The sequence below is a fragment of the Chelonoidis abingdonii genome, chromosome 1, assembly GCF_003597395.2.
Source record: "Chelonoidis abingdonii isolate Lonesome George chromosome 1, CheloAbing_2.0, whole genome shotgun sequence".
In the NCBI taxonomy this organism is placed as follows: Eukaryota; Metazoa; Chordata; order Testudines; family Testudinidae; genus Chelonoidis; species Chelonoidis abingdonii.
In genome coordinates, this window is record NC_133769.1 from 168,836,790 (window position 1) to 168,864,551 (window position 27,762).

Sequence of the window (27,762 nt, forward strand, 5' to 3'; positions counted from 1 at the left end):
GAAGGAGATCTAAAGAATTTTAATAGAAATAGAACAATTTTAATTCAGTGGGCTAAATTCTGTCTTCACTTACGCTGCATAAATCAGGTGATATCAATGCAGTTACATCAGTGTAAAACCAACTGAGGGGTAAAATTATGTCCACAGGACCCAATTCTGCTCTCACACCAGTTTAAATCCATATTAACACTGAAGTCATTGGTGTTTTTTTGAATGAATACTGGCACAAATTAAAGGAGAATTAGAGCAAGAGTCTGCTCTTATATTAGTTTAAATCCAATGAGGCTGCTCTGAATTTACTTTGCTTGAGAGCAGAACCTGGCTAGAGCGGCTCCACTGATGTCAATGGAAATTTATGCTAGCTGAAGAGTTATCCCATCAAATGTAAATTAGCCAGCATGCAGCAACTAAATTGTTTGCTAGGTGTTAGTGAAAATTGAAAGAATAAGTAATTATATAATGACTAGAAAGACTATATAACTCCAAAAGTGTGGATCATTTATTTTTTGAAAATCTAAGTATATGCAAAACTTCATGAAAACTTAATGTACCCTGTCTTATTTTTCTAACTTGGTTTCAAATCATTGTCATGACATCAGTCAGTGCAAATGCCTTTCTCTCTACCAAATCTATGTATTAAACAATATTCAAATTAGATGGAAGATTTAGAATCATATTATTAGGTAATGTGTATTTTACCCATGTTTTATCTCTCCACTATAACTTCTATACTCTAGCTTATACAGCTTATACAGCTCCCAATAGATCTTGGTATAAGAGACCTCAATAAATCTCAAACTATTTAATATGGAAAAAATGTATTTGTTATTTGTGTCATGTTTTATTAGTGCCCTCCAACTTCTGACATTGGAGAGAACGTTCTCTTTGCCAACAAGCTTTGCAGCTTGAATTTATGCTAAATAATAGATTTATTAATTGTTTATGCTATGGATATCAATTCATAGATACAGGTATATGGGCATATTTGTCTGAACATACATCCTCAAACTATGTGATATATTTATATTTTATGACATTGATAACAGATTCACAAATCATCCGCATTTAAGAAGCACATTTATAGAAACAAATAGGATGGAGAACCAGTTTCTCCTGTAGATGTTGCACAGTAAAGAGAGAGATAGAAACTTCTTTTACTAGTTAATCTCTGTATGTTGCATCTGTGTGGTACATTGTGCTAAGTGCTACTAGCACCTCATGTCTCCGCTGCTCTTGTGTTTCAAAATTGCTTTGTAGTTTGTGATTTATGCAGTCATCTCTAATTCTTGGAATAAAAAGTAGATTTATTTTCATGATCTATATATAATGGATTTAGGAGTATTCATTCCTTTTTTTCACTCTATAATAGATGTAGGAGAAATGTAGCCACCAGCTTGTGCGGGGTGGGGAGAAGCAATATTTCACAGTTATATAAACAGTAGGGCTCTGAGGACATAGCCATGAAATATAACTTTTTTAAGTTTAATGGGGAAAAACATCCAAACAGCTTGTGCAGCATTTTAACCAATGGGAGTACAGTATGCAAATAAACTAGTCTACTCCATGAAGATTGCTTGGCTTTCATATCCAATACCAGTTCAACCATGAGTCCTACCCATCCTCCTACAACATCCCACTGTTCCTAACCATCTTGTACACAAGCTCCAAACTAATGGCCTCATTCTGCTACTGTTAATCATGCTAAACATTACCTTGAGACTGCTGGTGAAGCATTGATTTTAATTGGTCTAGTGGCAGAGCAAAGTACTGTTCAGTATGAGTACAGGTGGCACAATTCTACCCTAAAATCTATAGACCTGATTTGCCTATCAATTACAGCAATTTTATACTGTGTGGGCTTGATTTTTTAGTGTTATGAACCTTGGGTAGTGATTTACTTTTGTGAAAATTGCATTGTGCACATTTTTTCATAGGTGTAAATGACAACACAAGGTGGAAGAGTTGTTTCTAATTTATACCTGTGTGGGAACAGAATCCAGCTCTCTATAAATCTATAATATTGTCTTCCCAATCTTCTGGGTTTTTTTCAAAAATATTCTTGCTAGTTCAGGGCAGAGTGATACTTGTATAGAATTGTGATTAAAATGTTTCCTTTCATTAAACTACATTGCAAGAAAACTGGATGAGTAAGGTTCATGCATAGAACCCAGAAGAGATGTATAACACCAGATATCTGTCAAGTTTTGCTTTTGTGAATGCCAAGGTATCACTACAGTCGGAGATAGGTTTCTATAGTTTCACAGGTCACAGTTACCTGAATACTGTCTTCTATAAATGTAAGTAATGTCAAAACTGGTTGAATATGTTGCATAATTTTATTTGACAAATTTTGACAATAGTTACAAATTTTCTTACTAATATTTTCAAATATTGAAATTCTAATGAATATGTTTGCAAATTTCACTTTACATGAAATAATCAATCTCATTCAGATGTGGTAATACCATGTGCAAGGATGTAGAATCTGTACAAAACTAGATGATTTCTTTTCAGAAGGATTAGTCTGCAGAGAGAGAATAATTCTCAAGTCTGCTTGCAAATGGACTCTGGTCAGAGTTTTGCGTTTGTATATAACCCCAACTAGGAAAGTTTCATGTGGTCATGTGGTTTCAGGTTCCTTTGCAAACTTTTCCCTCAGCCCCTCAAGGTATTCACTAACACCCCCCCGCCCCATTATATACTGTAATAATGCATGACAGGGTGAGTTACATATGGCATGGAGTTGATTAACAAAAGTTACTGGCACCCAAGAAGTGCCATCATTACATAACATGTATTACATTCTGAAGTACATTTTGTTATTTTTATGAAGTCTTTTTAATTATAGTTTCTCCCTCTCTCTCTCTCTCATAGCAGGATACAAACAAGAAATCCTGATCCTTCTCCTCAGCTGTTGGAACCTTTCACCACTATTGGAGTTTTTCTCTGTGGCTGGGCAAGGGCTCCAGCAGTGGGAAGCTGCCAGAGTCTTTCCCTACTGTTGGAGTCTTTCACTGCACCAGAGAAGGGCTCCAGCAGCAGGGAAGCAGTGGGACAGTGTACTGCTAAAAACAGCAATGTAGATGGGGAGGCACGGCTTGGGTGAGTAGATAGCTATGTACTCTAGTACATACCTGCACCCTTTAGGCATGTCTTTACCCTGCTCTACACTGCTATTCAGACCTGTGCTCAGGGAACTAAGAAGGCATGCGCTCTACATGCTAGCAAAAGAGGCATGAAGTAAAGATGTACCCTAAAACTGCTTGTGAATCTAGTCCTATTTTTCCCCCCAAAAAAAACAATTTGACGAATTTGTGTCAGATTTGTGAATAGTTTAGCTGGCCCCAAACTGCATTTTTCAACAAATAAGCTATTCATCTGAAAAAATTCACCCAACTCTGTCCACTAGTCCATTCCATTCTCCTCTACTTCTGTTAAAGGAGAACTGTGGTCTGAGTATGTGACTAGACACCATGAACTCCCGAGTTCTGATCCTAATTCTGGCACTGACTCCCTCTGTGGGCCAGCCGCCTAACCTCACTGTCTCAGCTTCCCATTCCATAAGGCAGGCAAAGATAACAAATCTGACCCTGTCTTTCAGCTTTTTAATGAGGATTGATGAATGATGGAATTTTTGTAGAGGAATTTCCTATGATCTAGCTATTGTTATTAGTCTGGATGTAGGGGAGGTAATCAAAATACTCATATCCCCATTGAAGCTTTCAACTACTTTCTGTACATGAACACGCACTCTTTTCTGTTCTGGTTCTGTGCAGGTATCTTACACCCTTTGTATTTTAGGCATGGCTTGAGTGTATCACTTTTTTAGGAGTCTAGAAAAATTGGGTAATAGAACGTATTATGAATTCAGTGTAACACAGCATGGGGCAATGTTTTCAGTGAAACACTATCTGCCCTTAGAGGAGAACCATTTAGCCAAAATTTATTTTCAGAAATCCACACATAGGGCCAAATCATTAGATGTGCTCAGCGCTCGATGAACAGTTACAACTCCGACTGAGGGCAATGGGAGTTTTAGTTACTCAGGACTTCAGGATGAGATCCGTAGCTTGGATCTGCAGATAAATTCCATCCACATATCTCTACTGGAATGTAGGTGAAATTTAATCTCTTTATCTATCAACAACAGCGAAAATAACCTAAAACAAAGTCCGAGGTCTAAAATGAGAAAATAACCTTTCCAGTTGGATTGGATTGGCTGGTCCTCTCACATACTCTGCTTGAATCATAAAAATACAAAGAGACAGGAGGAACATTTTCCTTTTGATTTCTTTTATCACTGCAGACCCAAAGGTTTGTTGTTTTTTCTCCCAAACACAGTATTTTTTCTCTCTGTGTGATTTATTTTTCTCCACATTTTTGTTCATGTTTACATTATAAATAGAACTTTGAAAAACATGTGGGTTTCAGTTCACTTGGCTGTTGTTTTCTTTAACTTGCTTTTCACTCTGAAAGTTTCAGGTATCATGAATACCAAACTTAAAAAAAAACTAGGTGAATTTTGCTAAATTCTGTCATTTGCAAGGGTTGTGTGTGATCCTAAAAGTCTACTTTTGCGCAAGGCTATTACAAGATCTGCTGTGAAGCTAAAGGCAACATCACCACCCTTTGTCTTGAAAAGTTGGTGTTCGTCTAGGGACAGCAAAAAGTTTTACTTTGAGTCTCAATGAAAAGTTCGCAGGACCCAAAAGTGTTTTGTGTCAAATTTATATGGGTTTATTTCTATATACTTTGTGGGCTTGTCATAAGCAGGTATTAGCCTCTCACTGTCATGAATGCTGAATGTATATGATGGAAGCTGAGGGGAAGAGGCACGTTTCGTACAGAAGCTTAGAGCCTTTATTTCCACCAGGCTATTTTGTCTCTTGCCTTTGTCTTTATCATGGTTTCCTGTAGCTTTCTCTCTGCTTCTCAAAGTTCTCTTCACATCCCTTCTCATTCGGAGATGTCCTTGCTCCTTTTCTTTCTTTCTTTTTACATTCAATGTTTAGTTAATTTGTTCCCAGTTTCATTCATTTCTCTGATGGATTTTATTCTTTTTCCTCGCTGTCTTTTCTAACTGATTAAATTTCCTTTTTCTCTTTCCCTTACATATTCTTCTTTTCATCACGGTTTCTCTCCAAACTCTCATTTCTTTTTCTCCTCTCCTCACACTTCTTTCCTCCCTCCCTTGTCCTCTTCATTTCTTTTCCTCTTCCTATTCAGTTAGATCACCCCACCCCTTCTTCTGCAAGGGCCTGATTCAGGAAACAATTACATGCTTAAGTCCCATTTGGTATGTCTACAGTGCAAACAGCATACGTATGTATACCTGAGGTAATTTTGATCTACCTAGATTGCTAAAAATAGCAATGAAGCCACAGCAGCACTGGCTAGCCACCCAATTGCAGGCCCGCCCAGGACCCTGAGTATGTGTTCAGGTTGCTAGCTCATGCCACCAGTCATGCTGCCATGGCTTCTCTGCTATTTTTAGCAAGGTAGCTTGATCAAAGCTATTTCTGGGATGTCCATGCATGCTACAGCCATACCTCTGATTACAATGTAGACACACCTATTGAAGTCCATGCAACTTAGTACGTGATAAAGGTAAGCACATGCTCAAGTGATGTCCTAAATTGAGGTCTCAATTTCTTCCTTTCCTTTTCATTTTTATTTTCCCTTTTTGTTCTCTTCCTTTTGCTGTTCTTGTTCACCACTGGAACTATCACAGCTGTAGCTTGATACACCATTAATTGAAAATAGAGTTCTGGCTGAATTATTATTTTATTTTTGGCCTGTCAGAGCACAAGCCCCAGACTGCTCAGGCCCTAAACATCAAACAGTGGTGGCTTCAGAGCAACCAGTTTTCTCCAGAGGTTCTGTTACTCAAATGGGGAGAGGTGAGGTTTGGCGAAGTCAGAAGTCAGAACCATTTGCCAATCCCTGCTGCACTGTTAGTGAGACCCAGACAGATTACTCAGTGGGCAGATGATTACATATGGAGCATTTTAATTCCTAGGACACTAGTTCAAAGCTATCCAGATTGCCAGTGACAAAAACTCATTACCATCTGCTGGTTGCTTGGAACTTAGCTGAAATGTGTGTGGTCCACTTCACGTACAGAAACCAACCTAATGCGGGATGTGTCTGCACCCTTTCTGGCAGCCAGGGCAGAGGTAAAGAGGATTGCAAAGGCACAGAGAATAATTGCCCTCTCAGGCCCACAAATATGGGCCCTGCAGGCGAGGCCTGTGGAACATTGGCAGGGCAGTGAAGGGAAGCTTATGCTGCCACTGCACCTGCTGCGCCTGTTTTGTGGAACACTAGAGAAGCTCAGCATCCAGGGCTGCCAATGTGCCAAAACCAGAACCAATTTACAAACCTTAGATACTTTGATTTGTTTCATTCAATTACTTAGCTACTGGATGCTCATTGGACAACGAAGGAAACTAATTAGCAACAGTTAGACACTGGGATACACAATGGTGTCTGTGAGGACTGCAGCATGTCTCAGGCGCTTTGTGGTTATATCAACAGAGATAAAACCTGTTGTCACATGTGGCTTGGTATAAATGACCAGAAAGATAACATAAAAGTAATAGATTCAGTTTAGGGAAACTCTGCTTCCTCTCCTTGATTAAATGTTGCCTTTGAGGCAGCTACAGGGCATAATTCGTGTTTGCATAGGGCCTACCACAATGGGCTTCTGGTCTGTGGCTGAGGCTCCTGTGTGATACTGCAATACAAATGAATAATTATAAACAACAATGCTCAGCAATCAGGCAAAAAGGAATTAGCATCTGCAATAGCAATTCCCAGATAAATGCCATGTAATAATGAGGTGAAAACTGGAATAATTATTACCCTCCAAATCATAATTCCAAATGACTTTTCCCTGTAAATTAACAAAATGCTGAAGTTTCTCCACAATTATTTGACGTTAAAACAGACTAGATAACAAGGGCTGAATTTTTCTCTGTCATGCATACCAACTCACTGACATTAAAAGGAGACATGTAAGTGATTGAGAGCAGAATTTAATCCTGAGAACGTAAAGTTAGGACTCCTGGTTGTAAACTAACAGTGCAAGGGTATTTTTATATGTGTGATAGCTGAAAGGTGCAGAGGATTTTTCTTCTGTCTGGGGAGCACCGAAAACTTGAGATATGTAGCAAAACTATCCAGACTTCTTCAGTCTGCAAAACTCAGCTGTTATTAATGAGATCAGCACGTGGCCCTTTCTGTCTCAATTGCTCCAGCTGTAAAATGAGACTGATAATACTTACCACACAGAGGTATTTTGAGGATTCACTAGCTGATGTTTACAAAATGCTCTACAGTTGTAAAGGGTTATATAAATGCAGAATCTTGATTGGACAAAGGTCTCGAGACACTGACGCTGTAAGATAAATGGATATTGGGTTATTGAGATTGGATAGGAAAATTTGTAAGCATGAACTTTCTTGACAGATCTCTAGTTCTTTCTGTTCCAGTCAGGCTGAAAATGTGGGTGAAATCAAGACCCCATGAAGTCCAATGCTAAACTGCCATAGCTTCAATGAGGCTAGGATTTTACTCCATGAGCGCAAGCTTTTTTGTGTGTGTGATTTTGGCATGCTGACTTCCAGTCCTGAAACAATTAAAAATAAATACATAATATTTGTCATAGTAGGAAGAAAAAAGTTCAACCAAACGTTTTGTACTATGAAACCTCTCATAAAAATGTTTGCCTTGGATGACAGTTCAGTTTAATTTTGTATTTTATCTGAATGGGATTTCCCATTGACTCCTAGAGACGCCACGTGGGCTAATGGTGTGAAAATTGGACTCAGGGCCAGGGCAAGGAAGTTTTGCGCCCTACTTGAAACTTTCATCTTGTGCCCTCCCCCCCCATGCCCCCGCCCTGAGGCCTCTCTGTGGCAGCTCTTCCCCTCCGCCCTGATGCGCCTCCCCACTGCCCTGAGGCGCCCCCCTTGTGACATCTCCCCATCTCCCACCCTCCACCCTGAGGCACCCCTGCCGCCCCAGCTCACCCCTGCTCCGCCTCCTCCCTGAGCATGCTGTGCCTGCTTCACTTCTCCTGCCTCCAAGGCTTGCGGTGCCTAAACTGATTGGCATCACAAGCCTAGGAGGCGGGAGAAGTGAAGAAACTCACCCCTGCCCCGCCTCCTCCCTGAGCACACCATGGCTGCTTCACTTCTCCTGCCTCTCAGGCTTGCGACGTCAATCAGCTCAGTTCTCTTATTGAACCCTAAGAAAATGCCAAATTGTGAGACTTGAAATGTGAAGAAAAAATATGAAGGGCTGGCAGATTTATCAGCTTGTGTGTTGCAACATTCTCCCTAAGAAGCCTCGGCAAAAATGAAATGAAGGGAAGAAAGAGCTGTGAACCATGATGAAGATGATTAAAGAGAGTACAGAGCACCTGTCAAAGCAAATATCAAGCAACATTAATAAATTTATAGCTCACCCTGAGACTGTCTCAGATATTTCCAAGAAAACAGAAGCTTTGCTGCTGTACAGGGTAAGCGGCACTAATCATTGAGTGCAGCCCCCTAGGGACCACATTCTGTTCTCAGACACTCCACTGTAAATTCTGAGCAGATGCATAGATTTTAAGGCAGTTACTGATTGTGGATTTTCACTGCTAACTGAGAACAGAGTTTGGTCCTGAGAATTTTGCTTATTAGCAGAGTCGATCTGCGTGCAAACCCCCCCATACACACACACATTCTGAAGTAGTCACAGAATCTTGAAAAAAGTGAAACTTTTTTCATTTTTGTCTCAATTTTTTTCTTGCATATAGGAAAGTAAATTTTCTGAGGTAGTAAAAAAGTACATTTGGTGAAAAAAGTTCATTTTTGATGCAACTAGTAATATTCTCCCTCCCCTTTCATACAAATTCATGAACATTTATGCTTTCGGCCAGAGGATATAATTTGGCCAGTTTTCTCTGAGAAAAGCTGCGAGCAAATGCCTCTTCTCAGAATCTCATGGAGGATCTTGTTTCTGATCTTCTGTTCTCTCCGCAGGCTGGAACTCCCTAGTCAGTATTTTTGGAAATTTTTCTTTTGATCAAATTGGTTACATCCAAATGATCATTGCATGTGGATGCAGGAATGTGTCCAAAATCAGACAGGAGTTCTGTTAAACATCTTGGCACTAGAATAGGTGAAGCAGTTTATAGATGTCTCTGACTGATGTTCCCATAAGCAACTTTATTCTTCACCTGAAGCCAATAATCAATATAAGCAAATTCCTTGCTCATATTTACCATGCCTATCTAATACAATTCTTTATCATATAAGGCCTAATTTTGTCATAGGAATGTTCTTAGATTGTAAATTCTTAGGGACAGGAACTGTTTATGTTTCATGTTGTACAAATACAAGGGACTGTGTTTGTATTGCATACCATACAAAGGCACCCTAGGCCTGATTAGTTACTTTGGATATTAAAAAAAGAAAAGAAAAATAATAATAATGATGATGCTTGATTCTAATTTCACAATATATCTCTATTGATCTTACTGGACTGTTCCTGATTTGTACCTATTCGGGACCAGAGTCAAATCCGATATCTGCTTTTCCTTAATTATTCCTCCTCTCTTGACTCAACTCTTTCCCGTTGCCAGCTAGTAAAATAATGGACAATATTTGCAAGTATTTATACACAGGTATTTGTTGTGAAACTCCATAGATCTGGCAGAGGGTGGAATTCAGTGATTTCCAATAGGAGAAAAACAAATCAAAATAGTTTTCTCAGTTCTGCATAATGTCTCCTCACTCGGATATTTTTGTCCCCCTACAGGTGTGGATCTCTTTATTGATTGGTCATAAGGTTCACCTTGAAAATGATCTTACTTGGATTTCACTGATGTTTTCAAAGGCAGGAAAGAAATTCACACCTTTTTTGTAGTGATTGCACAGCTCTTGTGGAACAAATCTCACTTTCCAGAAGGTAGGTTTCATTACTGCTGATATGTTTCCTCTTCACTTAGACCAGGGGTCGGCAACCTTTCAGATGTGGAGTGCTGAGTCTTCATTTATTCACTCTAATTTAAGGTTTCTCGTGCCAGTAATACATTTTAACGTTTTTAGAAGGTCTGTTTCTATAAGTCTATAATATATAACTAAGCTATTGTTGTATCTAAAGTAAACAAGGTTTTTTAAATGTTTAAGACGTTTCATTTAAAATTAAATTAAAATGCAGATCTCCCCAGACCGGTGGCAGGACCCGGGTAGTGTGAGTGCCAGTGAAAATCAGCTCGCGTGCCGCCTTCGGCACACATGCCATAGGTTGCCTACCCCTGACTTAGACTGATCAGTGAGGTTTGTTGATGTAAGAATCAGATTGGAAGAGATTCTTTAAAAAAAATCTAATTTTTCCAAAAGTTCAAAAAAGGTTTTTTGCATTTTTTTCTGAGTTTCCCTCAGCTTCATGTTAATGAATTTAGAGTTTGTGGGAGTGTCAGCTAGAACCAGCTAAGCCTGAATGAGGTACACCAGCACCAAATGAGCCTAATAAAGCTTCTTTTGGCCTTGTAAGATGGGAGTTCAAATCAGCATGTCTCTGCAATGAGAAATTCACTTTCTCGTGGATCCACGTAGGGTGATTACTTGGATATATAGACACGATCAAAGGGGAGGATGCCCAAGGGATTCTTTAGAACAGAATTCAGTTACAGTAGAGAAAAATTACTCTCTGCGATCAAAGCTTGGCAATATGGAAAATCAGAAGGGTTAGTAATAGGTAATAATGTCCTTGATGCATGTGGCCAAAGCAGATTATACTATTCCCAGGCAGCATAATAGTGCCATTTTCTGTATTTTATGTCTTGACTCTCCTATTTACTATACTTCCTTTTTAATGCCAAAGACTCAGCACTTTAAGCCAAAGGCTTAGCACTAGCTAACTACATGCCTGCTTCTGCCATCCCAGCACAGACAAATCTTCCCTTGACTACAAGGGAGATTTGGGCTAAAAGCACCTAAGTGACTTAGAAGCATAAGTCCCATTTTCAAAGGAGATTTAGGGTATGTCTGCACTGCAGACAGACACCCATGACAGCTGACTTGGGGTTGTGGAGCTCAGGCTGTTTCATTGCAATATAGACTTTTGGCTTTAGGACCTTGTGAGATGGGAGGGTCCCAGAGGTCAGGTTGGAGCCCAAGTCCAGAAGTCTACACTGCAATGAAACAGTCATGACCCCAAGGTTTTTTAATTGCAGTGTAGACATAACCCTAGGTATTGGGAGCCTAGATTACATTGATGTTAGGCTCCTTAGTGCCTAAATCACTGTTTCCTTTGTTAATGGGCAGCTAAGCCACTTAGGCACTTTTAAAAATGCAACCCTTTGTCTGAAAGAGGGCTGGAGTCTCTCATCTTAAAGGGTATCCATAAGGGATCAGTGACTTGGTTCAGCTAAAAATAAGCACTGGCCAGGAATCTCTGCTCAAAATTAAACTGTTCCTGTTTCGCAGTTCAAAAATGTGTGTGGGTGTGGGTGTGTGCGTGCATGCGTGCTTCACTACTCCTTCATTCCAGCCAGGTCTTGCATACTGTAAGTCCCTACATGCTGTACGCCATGCTTTGGCAACACAGCCAACATGTGAAATTTCTATCTTGATTTCAAGATCTATGAAGTTGAGCTGAATTGTGAATGAGCTTCAGTTACACCTGTGGCTGTTTTTACACTTATCTGACTTGGAGTGAACCACCTCGCTTTGAAAATTGAAACTCCATTTCAAGGCCAATATAGTCTCTTCCCAAAAGGCTTAGTAGCACCGATGTTGGCAAAGTCTTTTGGCTCTCCAATCTATTGCTTTCTTGTATTGATTAAGCAATTAGATTGATATGAAGGATATGCACATATACTGTATACGTGTGTGTGTTTACCTATATATGTACATGAATATAGTTTCTTTCACAGAAATCTGATATGAAGACATGTAATTAAAACAGCTTAACAGTGTTTTTCTGAAGCTGAGCTGTGTTAAAGGAATCTTCATTTCATAACTTATTCTTGCTATTTGTAGCGGTTTAAACACTGAAAAGGAAAATATCTCAAAGCAATGATAAAGCTTTCCAAATGTTTATTATCACACTCACAAAATACTTCTCATTCCTTTTTCTGAAAGCTCTCTGCTAGGTAGACTCCGCAGCCCCCATCAGACAAAATACAATACTTAACCAGAGGCTTGAGATCACATGATAAAATGCCTGTCCTGAGAGTTTTATCTTACAAAACTTAGAAATATTATTTTTATTGGCCTTCTTTCACTATCCCCGGGCTGCCTAATTTCTGTGTGTGTTGTACACTCTGTTCAGATGCCCTAAAAGAAGACCTAGCTGAGAACATTCATTTGGGAGCTTTGCCATTGAATTCTATGAGAGCAGGAGCAGGGGTTTGATCAGAACAATGCAAAGAAAACACCTTATTTTGTGACAGAAAAAATAGTTACATGAATATCTTCATTGCTATTCACAAAAGAGGGGAAAAGAGTATTGTTCACTCTGTCAGCTAGTTTTAGAATAATTAACACAAACAAAAGTTTGGAGATCAGAAAAAAAATAGAACTCTCATGTTTGGGGAGGGATTACTCCTGAATGTATTGCTAATCTGGGTTATATGTTGTGATATACTTTGGGGGTAAAAGGAATTAGGCTGAAGAAATTAAAGAGATTTGGCATGGATACCATATTTGGTAGAGCTCCTAATGAGTTTAATTTAAAAAAGGCTACCTTATGCATAGCTTTACTTGAGTAAGTCCAGAGACTCTAATGAGCTTGTGGATTGTGTCTCCAGCAGAGTAAATGGTGCCAATTTGGAGTTGTGGAAATAAAATTTGTTGGACTCTGGCTAATGTAAAGATTTTAGCTGTGCCCAAACTGGTATTTTGATTTTCACATCTCAGAAATCACAGGGAAACATTGTGGAACCTGAGTGGCAAGTCAGTTCTGTATCGATGGTGATGCATAATTATTTCCCAACAAAAATGAAACTAAATTTCCTGGATGAAGTTTTAATTTTCCTTTTTCAAAGGAAAGAGATTTTATGCAGGGGGGTTTTTTTAGTTTTTTTTTTTTTATGAATGTGGAGTTGAATAGAGAGTCTATTCCTTCTGTTCATATGATTTCAGATGCCTAAAGCCACAGGATATGAGGTGGGTTATTAGATATGCCTTTCCAAAGAGGAAATAGTAAGACAAAAAATGGCCTGCCTGAAGTTACAGTTTATAGATTAGAAAAAGGCACAAACAATTAAAAGACGGAGACAGTTAGGACAAATTACTTGCAATCAAGCTGCAGCTAAATGAGCTTCTTGATGAGGAAACCAAATTTATGTTGTTTAGAACAAGGAAGAAATGTTTTTTAAAAAAAAAGTTGAAGGTGAGCAAAATGTTAGCATGATTGGATATAGATAGGTTGATGAAAGAAATTATGGATGCGACTAAAGCTTTGGCCCTGCATTTTAAAAATAATTAAGGACAGCATTCTTGTAAAATTCAATAGGCCTGGTTCTTGGCTGGTGTAAACTGGCACAGCTCCTTTTGGGTCAATGGAGCTATATCAATTTACACCAGCTGAGGATCTGGCAACATATTTTGCTCTCTATTTCTGCTTTTGTGTGGCTAGCAACCCCAATAATCAATTCTGACTTTAACCAAGCAAAATCTGGCAGTTTCAATCAAAACACACAATCTCCAAAAGTCATTTGTTGAAAGAAAAGGACATTTCTGGGGAGGGTGGATGCGTGTTTGTTGTGTGTGTGTGTGGGGGGGAACTCTTGCTATATTTAACACTATAATTAAATGTTTTTTCCCTCCTCCCATAAAAATGTGAATTACCTTTTTGGCAGCTCTTTCAATAGATTTTTGCAAAAGTATGTATATTCAGCAATGAAGGCAGAAAGTCACACAAAGCACTGAAGACATGTGAAAGCTTCAGTGTGAAACATCACATTTTCCTTTTATGCTCTGTATACATTTTTGCATTCCGTGTAATATTCATCACTTTCACTGAATGCTGGGTATTGTCTACCTATATTGGTCTGAACAGTTTGACTTTGAAGACTTTGTAATTTTGAAAAGGCATCAAGCAAGGCTTCATCCCCATTCTTGTTGCATTGGAATGTTAGGAATAACAAGGTAGACAAAAGCAAGGTATAATAGGGATTCTTACTGGCAGTCAGAAAGTACAAGTATATGTAGAAAGAGATAATATTCTCGTGACATTTTCCCTTATCTTGATTCCTCCTGTCCTTTCATGCATAAAGTTTTGCATGAACAGAATCTGCAAAACAAAAATTAACAGCACACATCTGAAAGTGAAATGGACACAGAGGAAACTGATTTCTACTGGTCCCTCATGGGAGCTAAAATTCTGAAGTGTACACATTTTGACAAAGGTTTCAAAGTGAGCGGCCCAGCCATTTTTAGACCAGTAAATGAATCCTCAAAACTCCATTATGTTCTCTGCATTAAAGCAGTAAAGATTATCTTATGTACTGCCTTCTAACAATGTTCATTACCTGGCAAACATACTTACTGTTGAAAAGGGGACGTTATGATACACTGGGCCAATTTATGAGGATGTAGATATGTGACATAAGAATAAATTCTTATCTATGTCCAAATTACATATATTTTCTGTCAGTTTGACACCAAGCAAAATTCTGTTCTTTAACTGTGAATTTTGAAATACATGACAGATTTTGCAGACACACAATTCTCATTCTGTTGGGATGAGTGACATTCTGAGGGATGACTGGTTAACCAATAGGCCTTTCCCATTGTCAAAAGGCTTTCTCCCCCCTACTTTAATCTCCACAGGCAAGATTTTGATTTAAATCCCTGAGCAGAAATCTATCCTCTGTTTTACGTTAGAATCAAAACTAGAACGGGTCATATTTCTGGTTGCAGCAGGAGTGTGGCTAGAATCTCAAGAAAACAGTCTTCATGAAATTTTAACCTAAAATGTAGGTATCTGTGGTGTTTAGATGCTGCTGTAATTATTAGAACTGGGGGCACTGGCTGTTGGGAGTCTGAAAGGACAGGAAACAGGAAGCAGGGGGGAGAAGTTGAGGAGGCTGAGTGAGAGTTACAGAGGGTGCAGCAGCAGCTTGGTAAAGAGGTTTCCACTTTAAAAATAAAGTCCTGTTGAAGTTTGTTAGTACCTTGCCTGGCTGATACAAAGTATTTTGTAAGGAAAGATGATATTGACATCAAAATAGCACAAGAACAGCATCACTGAATCCGAATCATAACCAGAGCCTCACCCCTGATTTGAATTTACATCCAATCTGATCTAGAGTTAGGTCTGAAAATCAGTTCCTAGTTTGTTTAAAAGGGTAAGCCCTAGATACTAAAATGACTGGCCTGGTATAAATAACAGAGAGAGAAGAGTAAGCTGGACCAGGTAGAGCATTTTGCTTCTTTTAGGGATTACCCCAGTGACAGTATGAGAGCACTGCTGGTGGGAGGTCCCTGAAGAGAAAGAGCTGAGGTGGTTCCTTTGGAAGGGTAGAGGATACTGATGTCTGTTTCATTGTATGCCTCAGGTCCTCTGAGTTTATAATCCAGAAGGTTTTTTACCTCTTTCCAATCTTACAAATCTATTAAGATTGTTTTAATACATGGGGGGTTTATTGCATTGTTTATATGGCATACTAGTTGTTCTTTTGTTAGTTTTTTGTAAGTGTGGCTAGGACTTTAGTCAGTACACGTAAGTGTATAGTATTTATTTACATTGCATGGTAGCCCCCATGTTCAAGATGTGGAGAGTGATGAGAAAAGGCTTAGGTTGTGTGGATGAATTAGTTAATTCTACTGGTCCAGAATCCTTTATTTATCCTTTTCAGTTTGGTGTGGGGATTACCAAGAGTTGAAAGATGTTGAGGGGAGATCTGCTTTTATTTTTCAGCAGCATAATAAAGGCAACATCAACTGTTTTGAAGGATTGTAGGCTAGGGGTGGGGTTAGGAACTAAACTTATTTTCATCATTTGCAACTGGAACATTATTTTAAATTTCATGGAGACACAGGATTGGATGGTTAGACAGTTAAATAATGTGGAAAGCCTAATGGCTCAGAACTGCTGGAGAGAACATTTGATTCCTCTTTTATATAGTGGTCTGCTGAGAAAATAAAGGAGACTTTGGTTAGCAGAACTGCTGGGAGATATTAGGATTCAGATATGAACTTAACGACAGGAATGGCGTAATAGCTCTGGGAATGAGGATCGGATTTGTTTTAAATGGAGGGAACTACTAGATTTCCCCTAGAGAACATTTTCATAGCTTGGACAAAATGCTCCCTTCCACTGCAAAGCAGGGAGCTAACCCATAGAAAGCCTTAACAAACACAGCAAGGGAGGAAAGGAAAGGTGAACTGTAGTATCTCTCCCTCACTATCCCTTCACCTCCTGCTCCAGCAGCTTGCACTGTATAGCTGTCTCCAGTGCGCCGCAAGAACAATGTGAACTCATAAACTGGGGCAGAGGGAAACATCCAGAGGAGAGTGGTGTCAGGGAGCATCTGCTCTATATAATATTCTCCAAAGGGGAATAGGGCAAATTTATATATCAAATTGCCATGTAACTTAATAGAGAGGGCATCTGCATTAACTATCAGTCAACAACTTCCCAAGACAAAGAGGGGAAAGATAGGAGGAAAAAAAAACAGATTGGGCGAGAAAGGGGGAGTGGAAGAGTCACCAGAAGTAATACTGTTTGTCATCCAGTCATGGTGCCAGTGTCCAGGTAGGAGAGAATAAGAAGAGTACCGAGGGCAATCAGGTCTGTCAGGATCCCTACATTCTGCCACTGGTGCAGTTTTGAGGCACAATCAAATCTGAATTGCTTTACAATGTATGAAGGCATTTTATTGCATTTTATTTTATTTTCAAAAATCAGGTAAACTGAGGCTTGCTAGAGGTATTTACCCCCTAGGCATGGATGTGAGTATTGGAGAGAATTAATTCTTGAACACAGACCAGATTTCTTTAATTATACTTTATCATCGTCTCTTCTTTGGCTATTGTTGAAACTGCTTAACTGAACCTACTTGATTGTGGGCTTTACCCAAGCAGGTTTTTATTACAATAGCAGTAATAGGTAGCACTTCCTCAACAGCATCTTCCCTCTGAGGACTTCAGAGTGCTTGGAATGGGCACGAGGTGGATTAGACAACCCAATAAGCCTTTCCAGATTTTATTACTCCACTTCACACTGTAGAACTGGGCCTTAGTAAATCTTAAACTGCTGAAATGTTTACAAAAAATAGAAAAGTGGCTTAATATTAATTGTTTTCATTGGGGGCTTGGAGAGCAAAGTGCAAAATTTGAATCTGGATTTTGAACCCTCAAAGGAGTTATTGAGACCTAGGGAGTTGTTCAGTTCATTATAGGAAACATGGCTCAGTTGTAGCAATCAAGTTTTGATTCTGAACCCTTTACAAAGTCTGGTGATGTGTGGATCCAGGGTTCTAACTGGGGTTCCTATATAGTCCTGCTCTCTCAGGAAATGCTTCCTGTTCACTATCAGATTTTGCCAGGCTTTACTAAACCCTCCCTTACTTTATGGTATGCATCATTCTCTGACATCACTGATGCCATTAGTCCTCTGGAAGTGTATGAATGTGTGTGAGAGAGAACTTGTTCACGTTGTGGGTTTGTGCCTTTGAGAGATGTTTCCAGGTGCTTTTGTACATGTGTGTATGTGCTCAGACGTGTGTGCGTGTGAGAGAGAGAGAGTAGTTTTGTCTCTATGTGTCTGTCAGAGAGACTTAGGTGTATGCACATGGCTGTATAGCAGGGAGGAGGAAATTTTGTAAGTTGATCTTTATGATAAGGATGGCTAGTTGATATCTGTCCACCCAAAAAGTAAGTTTTCCTTTTAATTTTGCAAGGATGGTTTAGCTCCAGGAATGCTGAACTATGCAAAAATAACGTGGTTCTTTGCCCACAGAAGATTACAGTCTAGAAGCCATATGCAGAAGAATGGACAATTTATAAACTGGAAGTGACTTAGTGGATTTTCTTTTGTAACATATATTTTGTTCCTTTAAATGTTAATAACGATACGTTAAAACCAATGCTGTGCAGAAAAGTGCCCAGCCTGGTTATTGGAGGCATTTGCTGTATTACCAGCATTTGTTCAGTTCCCAGTAATACTGGAGAAGAGAATAGGAAAATGTCACCTCTGATACAGTCTTCATATACAAGTATTAATTTGCTAAACTGTAGTTTTATAACTTTTACATAGTGTACTTAAAGTAAATATTTTTGGGTGGAAGGAGGGAACCTTTATACTCATTAATTTATTTTAATAGGATATTTCGTGACATGAGCAATGTTTCACAGATCATTACAATTGAAGGTTTCCATTAAATGTATTTATATGTCAAGTAAAAGCTGAATATTACTTCAGATGGTGTCTGCACTAAAACACCACCAAGATCATTATATTTATTGAACAATTTGAATCCTAGCTCCGTCTTGGCAGAATTATAGCAAAGTGCTTTATGACAGTATCAGATAGCCATCTCTCTGCTGCACCAGGTTGGTATTGCATCTGACAACGCGCAAGTTAATAGCCCCTTAAATCTGTGGTGTTTGCATTGCCACTGTGATAACCATAATGGATGCCTCCTGATTTAAGATCACAGTTAGGATTTACCAGGTAGGGCTCATTGTCTTGACATGTCTTCACCAGTTCTACTACATCAAATGTATGGGCCAATAGATCAATTCCTAGAATCAGCAAGACACTGAACCATGTGCCTAACTTTAAGCACATGAGTAATTCTGTTGAAGTCAGTGCAGTTACCCATATGGTTGACTACCTTGCTGAACTGGGGTCCAGATTCCACAGATGTAGGCTGTTGGAACCACACATAGGACAGCCTTGGATCTAGAAATAATTTAGCATACTTCTTTTTTAGGACAATGTCAATGACAACTAAATGCAAGCATGTAATCTATTATTTACTATAGGAAATGACTTTTCCGTTTCATTTACTATGAGTGGCTTTCTTACATTCAAGTAGGGGAGAAAAAGGACATTGACTGAGTTTTTGTGCCAACCAGCACGTGTGTGTGTGTGCATGCACGTGCTTATGTACACATGCTGTTAATATGTTCTGGAGACAGAGAATGGAATAGTATTCAAAACAATTATGATATGATTCATGCTTTATTTTCTTTGCAGATCTTCTTTCTTTATGTTGATGATGATGATGTTTTGATATTTTTTCCACTTGCTGAAGTCTCCCAGTTCCTTTGTGTCTATCCTCCTTACTAAACAATTTTTTTCCAGTTTGTTGTAGGCTACCTTAATGATTGTATCCATATGGCTGAGTATGGTAAGGCTATGAGGTTGTTAGATCTCAACAGGTGGACACACGCGTTCCTCAGAGGGTGCTTATTTTTTTCATCTTGCTAGTTGCTTATATTCCAGGCTGATATATCCCTCATTACTATTTCAGAGGTTGCACACAAGAAGTGTGAAAGCACATTACAGAAAGAAGAAGAAACAATAAAACAAAAGACGTGCATTATTAAAGGCAGTATTCTGCAATTTAAAGAATACCTTCAAAGAACTGAAGGTTTGGCTGTCTATATACAACAGTTCTGCCTAGAAAATCTAACACTTTTCTGAAGGAAAGCTGTTGTAGATAGTGCAGGAAAAAATGTCAGAATCTCTTAAGAATCCAGATGAACTCTGGTGATCGTATCCATGCTCAAAACCATTTGTAAATAGACTTACGCAGGGATGAACACCCTTATAAGCTGAAATGTTGTAAATATGTTATTCTCTGAAACAGAGTACTCGGGTAAACACCTTTAAATGCAAAAAAAAAAAAAAAATGGCACCTCTAGACACACAAGGCAAGCCTACCACAACGTCAACCCCCAACCACAAGGCAACTCCACACACACCCTTCAACAACCACTTATAGTATCTAGGGAGATAACACATATAGATAAGATTGAAACATCACACATCTCTTCACTCTCATGTAACCCAAATCCTCTCTCAAACACACATGTGGTGCTCTTGCATGTTGGTGAGCAGACAGCTGCTATATTTTCAACAGTTTTGATCTGTTATTACTTAAACTGCGGAAGTGGAACACTGTAACATCTTTAGCTGGAGACAGAAACTTCTAACATTAGAGATCCCATTGTACTGTGATAATAATGCAAATCTTTAGACTCGCATAATAAACTTCCAGCAGATTAAATTATTGTGTCTGGCAAATCCATAATAAAGCCACCAGGCTGGTCAAATGCTGGCCAGGTGGTAAATCTACAAAATGCACTATTCCTTTAAGGGACAGACTGAAGCCTATAACCAAAAAAGTTTGGGAGTAATCAAGGACGTTCTCGCCCTGCCCTAGGGTTGGACTTTTTAAACAGGAAAAGAAATCTAGGCAGGGAGCAGGGCCGCCCAGAGGACTCAGGGGGCCTGGGGCAAAGCGGGGGAGCTGCAGTGATGGTCCGGGACTTCGGTGGCATTTTGGCGGCAGGGGGGCCCTTCAGTCACTCCGGGTCTTCGGTAGCACTGAAGGGCCCCCCGCCACCGAAATGCCGCCAAACACCCAGACCACTGCAGGGCCTGGGGCAAATTGCCCCACTTGCCCCACGCTCTGGACGGCCCTGGCAGGGGGAGAGAGGAGATTAGAAGCCAGGTAGGATGGAATCTCTCTCAGACTCCAGGGGATTAACCTGACTAGGCCAAGAGACTTTTGTTTTGTTGATTAAAACTTTGGGAGCTCTGAACAGGGCCTTAAGGTAAGCTCATTATAAACTTTTATGCATCTTCCCTGAGACCTTGGTAAACAGGACATTATTTGTTTCATTAATTTATTTTGGCTTCCTCTTGCTTGGATTTTTTACAATGCCAACAGAGTTTGGGGAGCAAAATAAACATGTTCAGCTGTTTACATTACTGCAGCAGATCTAGCCCAACTTTGTCATGGGCACATGGGATTGATTTTTGTAAGCCACAACCCTGTCTTCTTTTTGGACCTTGTTGACTGTAGAGTCAATGACCTTTAAAAAGATAAGACTGTAAGAGTCATCTCCTCCCGTGCTTCCCTGTATTGTGTCAATGTTGCAGGAGGATGGGTGCCAATAGAATAGAAAGCAATAAGCCCTGTCTCAAAGGTGTGCTAATATTGGGTCGTGTTCTCTGGTTGCAGGATGAGTTAGTCCTACTGAAGTCAATGGAAGTTACTCATATACTGTGCTGAGAGAGCCGAGCCCTTTGAGTTCGGATGCTAGGCTCTATTGTGCAAAGCCTACATGATAGGAAAATGGATGGGGAATATAACACGGAGAGAAATTTTCTGAACATATTATGCAAATATAGGAATGTGGAAGAATGAGTCCCTACCTTTGGCACTGGTGTTTACTGATCTAAAGTGCAGTGGTATGTGGATCCTAGAAGCATGTTTAAAACTATATGAAATTGAATGTTTTGTTGAAAGTTAAAATGGCAGGTACGAACCTGGAAGTGGTTTTGTGCCTGAATAACCCTCCCTTCCATTCAGAGTGGAACACAAACTGTCAAAGTGTAACGGGGAAGCTGCATTTTCTTACATACTATCAAAGATGCCTTAAATAGCTGCCCTAAACTGCACAGAAGGTAATGGAGAAAGGGAGACTCTAAGAGAGTGAGGAGTCAGCTTTGAGTACCTCACCTTTACCCTGATTCCTAAGATCCACTACCTGCCTTCATGTTATTGTGGGGATTCTTGATCCAAATATCCATTACTTCACCTCTACCCTTTCTCCAAAGAACCACTACAATAGCACCATTGGGCATTTTTGTCTGAACAGGAGGTCTGAGAGTGCAATACTGAAATAGCAAGGAACTGCAGTAACTGAAAGGAACATACCTACTAAACAAAGCCCATTAACCAAACACCCTAGGCCAGATTCCAGTGTCATCTATATTAGTTTTTGCACTATTGTAATTCAGTTGACTTCAATAGATTTTTCTCAAAATTGCACTGTTGCAAGAGAGATCAGAATTGGGCTCCTGTTCCTTGATGAATCAACTGGGAGTTTTAGGCCTATAAGGCTATGTGCTAACAGTCAGTGAAGTTTGGCTTGGATCCATATCTACATTTTTCTCACCTTTTCTCCAGAGATGCTGGTAACAGAATAAACACTGTCACCAAGGGACCAAAGCATGTCCTTAGAAGTACCATTGGCATACCAGAATTGTCATAATCCCACTGAGCAGAGATTCCAAACTACCCATGTGCTACAGGACACTAGTACACTGCAGGAGGATGGTGCAGGGCCAGTGTATCTGCAGCAATACAAAAGTCTTGAACTGAACTCCATCTCTTGGTGAAGATTGCAGCTACTATAAAAGCTGCAAGTTGCCACAATGATGTTCCTCACCCTGAAAGAAGGAATCCATCCTTATGATCCCTGCTCAGTGCTCATTAATGGCCTTATTCAAAGACCAGTGAAGTCAGTGGAAAGAATCCCATGGACTTCAAAGTGCTTTGGGTCAGGAATTTGATTTGCACTTGATTGTATCAGTGTATCAGTGTGACTTTAAGAAAGTGTGACTTTAAGAAAGACCCATCCGTTCTTAAAAGATAAAAACAACCAAACCAATATTTTTAACTTGATACATTTTATGATTAAAATTATTGCGGGCTAGGGGAGATGGGACTGTGGTTACTGAGGGGTACAAAGGTCTGAAGACAATTTTCAGAGAAAGAGACTACTTTTTCCACCTACAGTTTAGAACAGATTAGATAGCTCAAACAAGGTATTTGTAAGCTTTTAGACTGTTTTGAGTGAGGGAACGTAAGAATTAGTCTCTGAGTGAATGGAAACTGTGTAAACATTTAATTACAGTAAAAATATACACAATAAACTAGTCTATTTTATTTTATTTTATTTTTTGTTCAGCCAAATATATTAGAGAGCCCTAAAGGGAAAATATATTTTAGTACTTTACAGTTACAACTGCAATTTATGTTTGTCTACTATCTTTTATATAAGAAGTAGCATATCATAAAACACTTTACAGTCTATCAATACAGTAAACCAAGAATATTGCTCAATTTACTTTATTAGAAGTTGCTGAGAGATACACAAATAAAACAAGCTTGGTTTTCTGGTATTTTTGTTGGCCAAAGAAATGTTGGGAGAAAGAAGTAGAGTTTAGTTTTCTAAGGAAGGATTTGGGGTCGAGAGTCAGAAAGAAGAAAGGACTAAACTGGAGATGGGACTTTCATCTCAGAACCGAAGATGTAGCACAGTGGTTGAATTCCAAAGTGCACAGAAGAATCTCAGGAAAGCACACACATCCAAATAAAACTATGATAATGCTGTTTGTTCTACCCATCTTATTGTAAAATACTACACAAAGTGAGTGTAGGTGGCAAAAACTGAAAATGGATTATTTTTCTTCTCAACATTTGCTGGGGTTGGGTTCATTAAACATTTTTGGTGAGATTTCAGTAATTTTGAGGGGAAACATTTTCACTCAAAACCAGGGGCGTGCAAAGCTTCAACCTGGAGTATCCGTGTAAAAATAACTGCTGCAAACAGAAGTAAACAGAAACTAATCTACTGGAATACAGAGGAATCTGCCCGTCTCGGTACATTTTTATAGAATACCAGTCACTGCAGCACTGAAGACAACCAGTAAAGTATCTAAGGGTTTGTCTACACTGCCTCACAAGACTACATTTATGTGAACTAGGTGTGATGGGTTCAGTCACAGAGATTCCCCTCGAGACTGTAACTCGATGAGCTGGGATACCACCAGGAGCGGCACCAGGGTTTCTGACGTCCTAGGTGGACGGCCGTTTCGCCGCCTCCCGTGGCTCTAGTGGAGCTGCTGCAGTCATGCCGGTGGGTGGTCCGCTGATCTAAAGGCTCCAGTGGACCTGCCGCAGGCATGACTACGGTAGGTCTGCCGGAGCCTTTAGACCAGCTCACCGTCTGCTGGCACGACTGCGGCGGCTCCACTAGAGCCGCCACAGCAGCGGACCGTCCGCCAGCACGACTGTGGTAGGTCCCCCGGAGCTGCATGCCGCCCCCTCGGCAAAATAGCGCCCCCCAAAATTCTGGTGCCCTAGGCCATTGCCTAGGTCACCTAAATGGTAGCGCTGGCCCTGGATACCACTGAGAACAACTCTCCTGCCAGAACAGGTAATACGGGGTAAATTCATAAATTATTCACCCTCTATAACACTGATAGAGAGAGATGCACAGCTGTTTGACCCCCAAGTATTAATCACTTACTCTGGGTTTATTAATAAACAAAAGTGATTTTATTAAATATAAAAAGTAGGATTTAAGTGATTTCAAGTAATAACAGACAGAACAAAGTAAATTACCAAGCAAACTATAGCAAAAACACACAAATCTAAGCCTAATACCTTAAGAAACTGATTACAGGTAATATCTCACCCTCTGAGATGTTCCAATAAGCTTCTTTCACAGACTAGAGTCCTTCCTAGTCTGGACCCAATCCTTTCCCCTGGTACAGTCCTTGTTAGCTCCAGCAGACATCTCGGGTAGTAAACAGGGTTTCTTTCATGACTAGCAGCCCCTTTTGTCCCTCTCCACCCCCTTTTATAGCTTTGGCTGTGCTTGCCCCCACTCCTGCCTCATGAATGGAGAAGTACAAGGATTAAGATGGATTCCAGTATCATGTGGCATAGTCACATGTCCTGTGAGACCCCAGCTTCCATTCTTCTGGGGCTGGCCCACATGTACACAGGAAAGTTTGCAACTAAACAGAGCCATTTACAGTTCATTGATTCTGAAGCACCCTGAGTGGCTTCCACTTAATATTTTTACATCAATAATCAGTTCTCTTAACTCCAGACATAGCAATAATACATGCAAACAAATAGGATGATCACACTCAGTAGATTATAAGATTTGTAATGATACCTTACAAGAGACCTTTTGCATAAAGCATATTCCAATTACATCATAGTCACACTCATAAGCATATTGTCATACAGCATATGGAGTGCAACATCACACTAGGACCCTTTGAGTTCATGCCTGCAGTGTCCACATACGGGAAATACAGCACAACACTCACGTGCACACTGCTATTCACACCCCCATAGTCTGAATTGTGGGGCCATGTAGCCATATCCTAAGAGAGCAAACTGGTATTGTCTAAGCCAAGAACTTAGGGTACATCTAGATGTGATGTTTCTATCATGTTTTGACCCCTGTTGATTGTAAATTCTAGTTTAAACAGGAACCAAACTTTGTTGTTACATAGATTGAATTCCAGGTGATGGTAAAAAAGACAGCTAGTAAATGCACAGTTATTAATTCTGCCATGTAGTGACACCATGAAGAAAAAACAAATACAAAAAAAAAGCCTTAACAGCTTTTTGAAAATCAGTTTCATTTAAACTGTGACCAAAAACACTAAAATATCTTGATCATAGTTGCGTGGTTATTCCATGGTATCAGGGCAGAGTTAAGGTTATTTCAGTGACCTAATTGTGCATTTCCATTCCTTAATATGTTTGGATTTCTTTTACATTTAACCTGACTTTATAATGCTTGATTTTAGTTAATTATGTAATTCTTGTAGGATTTTTTAATTCAACCTTAAATTGTTCATACATACTCTCAAATTAACTTCATCTGAATGTATTTCTTTATTAATTAGGTCTGTGTTGGTTTTTTAAACTTTTTTTATCATAAACTTGCAGACCAGCTCTGGGTAGTCTTCACATTGGGTCAGTTCAGTATAAATTATACACTTTTTTATGTGACTGTGTGTCTCCAACATTGTTTGGCATGCATATGTTGTAAATGCAGTGGTCATCTTTAAAAACTGTTACAATAACTCTACAATACCACAGTCCCCCCTACATGCAAAATAAGAAATATCTGTGATAACTATATGCTATTTTTTGACAAGATTAAAAGGCAACTACTGCATACATCTCCCTTTCTCAGTGTTTGTGAAGTGATGGATGATTAAGGTGAATAGACTCATTGACTCTCTAGAAACTCCTTTCCATACAGGTGATTCTATTCAGATAATGTGAGTATATTTATGCAAAAATTGCCATAAAATTTCAACAACCATATTCTACTTGTCTAAGGGAGGTTCCAATGATGCAAAGATATATATGCAAAGCAGAGATGAAGAATTTAGCAAAAATGTGGACTTCAAGGTCATAGATCATCTAACTGTGAGATGATAAATACCTATGTTTAATTATGAAGATGAGTGATTTTAGTTCTGTCGATCAAGAATCTCAGGATTCTAGGGCCAAGTTAGGATTGATTTTTTTATTTTAATTTCTTAAGACACTTCCATTAGATTTAGTGGTGATCAACTCAGTAAGGATAGGTTTGTGCTATTACTTCCGGAAAAAATAATATCCCTGTAATATTGCAAGAGATGGAAGACTGGGCTGAGTTCTATTTGGGTTTGTTAGCCAATGAATTGAATTATTTGTGAGGAATTGTTATCTCTGAAGCAGTTACTTCTAGAAGCAAAACTGTTGCTTTAATTCTTCCTTAGCCACTCCCTTCTTAAAAGGCTGTCCTGCATGAGTGTAACTCCACTGACTTCAGAAGAGCTACTGCTGAATTACACCAACATACATGATTTCATGCCCAATGTATCTAAGTGTGTGAGCAAAACTGAACTTCTGCTGGTAACTTCAATATCGAAGTAGTGCCTAAGTCCCGTCCTGCTGATTTCTGATTTCTCAGAGCTGAACTTCTTAAAACAAACTTGCATTTGTCAAGGCATAATGGGAAATTGAATGTTGTGGCATTCGTCTCTGGAATAAAAATTCAAAAACAGTGTTCCAGTGCACTGATTAGAGACCTATTGGGTTTGTCAGAGGGACGATGTGTTTTCTATTTGGTATCCAAATGATGTTCTGGTTAAGTCAGGAGTTCGGGGTTCAGTTCCCAATGCACTCACTTTCCACTCACTTTGCATAGGCGTAAAAGTCTGGGAGGTTTCTTGATTCAAACAAAGACTCACATAATATAAGTTAGAGAGGTCAATATACTGGTTTTAGTGTTTGTGGATTTAGGGGGGAAAGAACAAGTTTGAGTACTAGAATTTGACTTCACCCATGGAGTAGTCTACTCTAGGACCGCCAAGAATGAAAGGAAAATGGTGTTGCAACAAATCAAGCAGTAGACCAAGAATTAAATTAACAATAAAAAAAAAGACATTCCAAGAAAACAGTTACAAAAGAAGGCCAACATCAATCGAACATAAAAGACTGATTAAAGGAAAAAGAGTTTAATATACCATCAAAGAAGAACAATTCTGCCATTAAAGAAAATACCATCAAAGAAGGAAATGAGAGATTAACACAGAGACAGAATGACACCTTAGTAGCAAGGTGGGGAAAATCTAAAACAAAAGGTAAAGGCTGAAGTATGCCGGGGTTTCATTCAGATATGTCTCTGTGTGTGGCACTTGGGGGTCACAATATTTTGCTCTGAAATTTGCATAAAAATAAAACCTTAATCAGAATAGAAGGAGAATGAAAGGCACACAGGAAGGAAAAGGAACATAAAACAGCCAAAGAAAAAGGGCAACATCAATGGAAAATGAAGGAGGGGGAAAGATACCAGAAACAGAGGGAGTGGAACATTAATGAAGACATAACACAACAAAGAGAATGCTAATAAGCAAACTGCAAAAGTGTAGCATACTCTGGAAAAACACCAGACAAAGAAAAGGAAAGGACACAATGCAAAACAA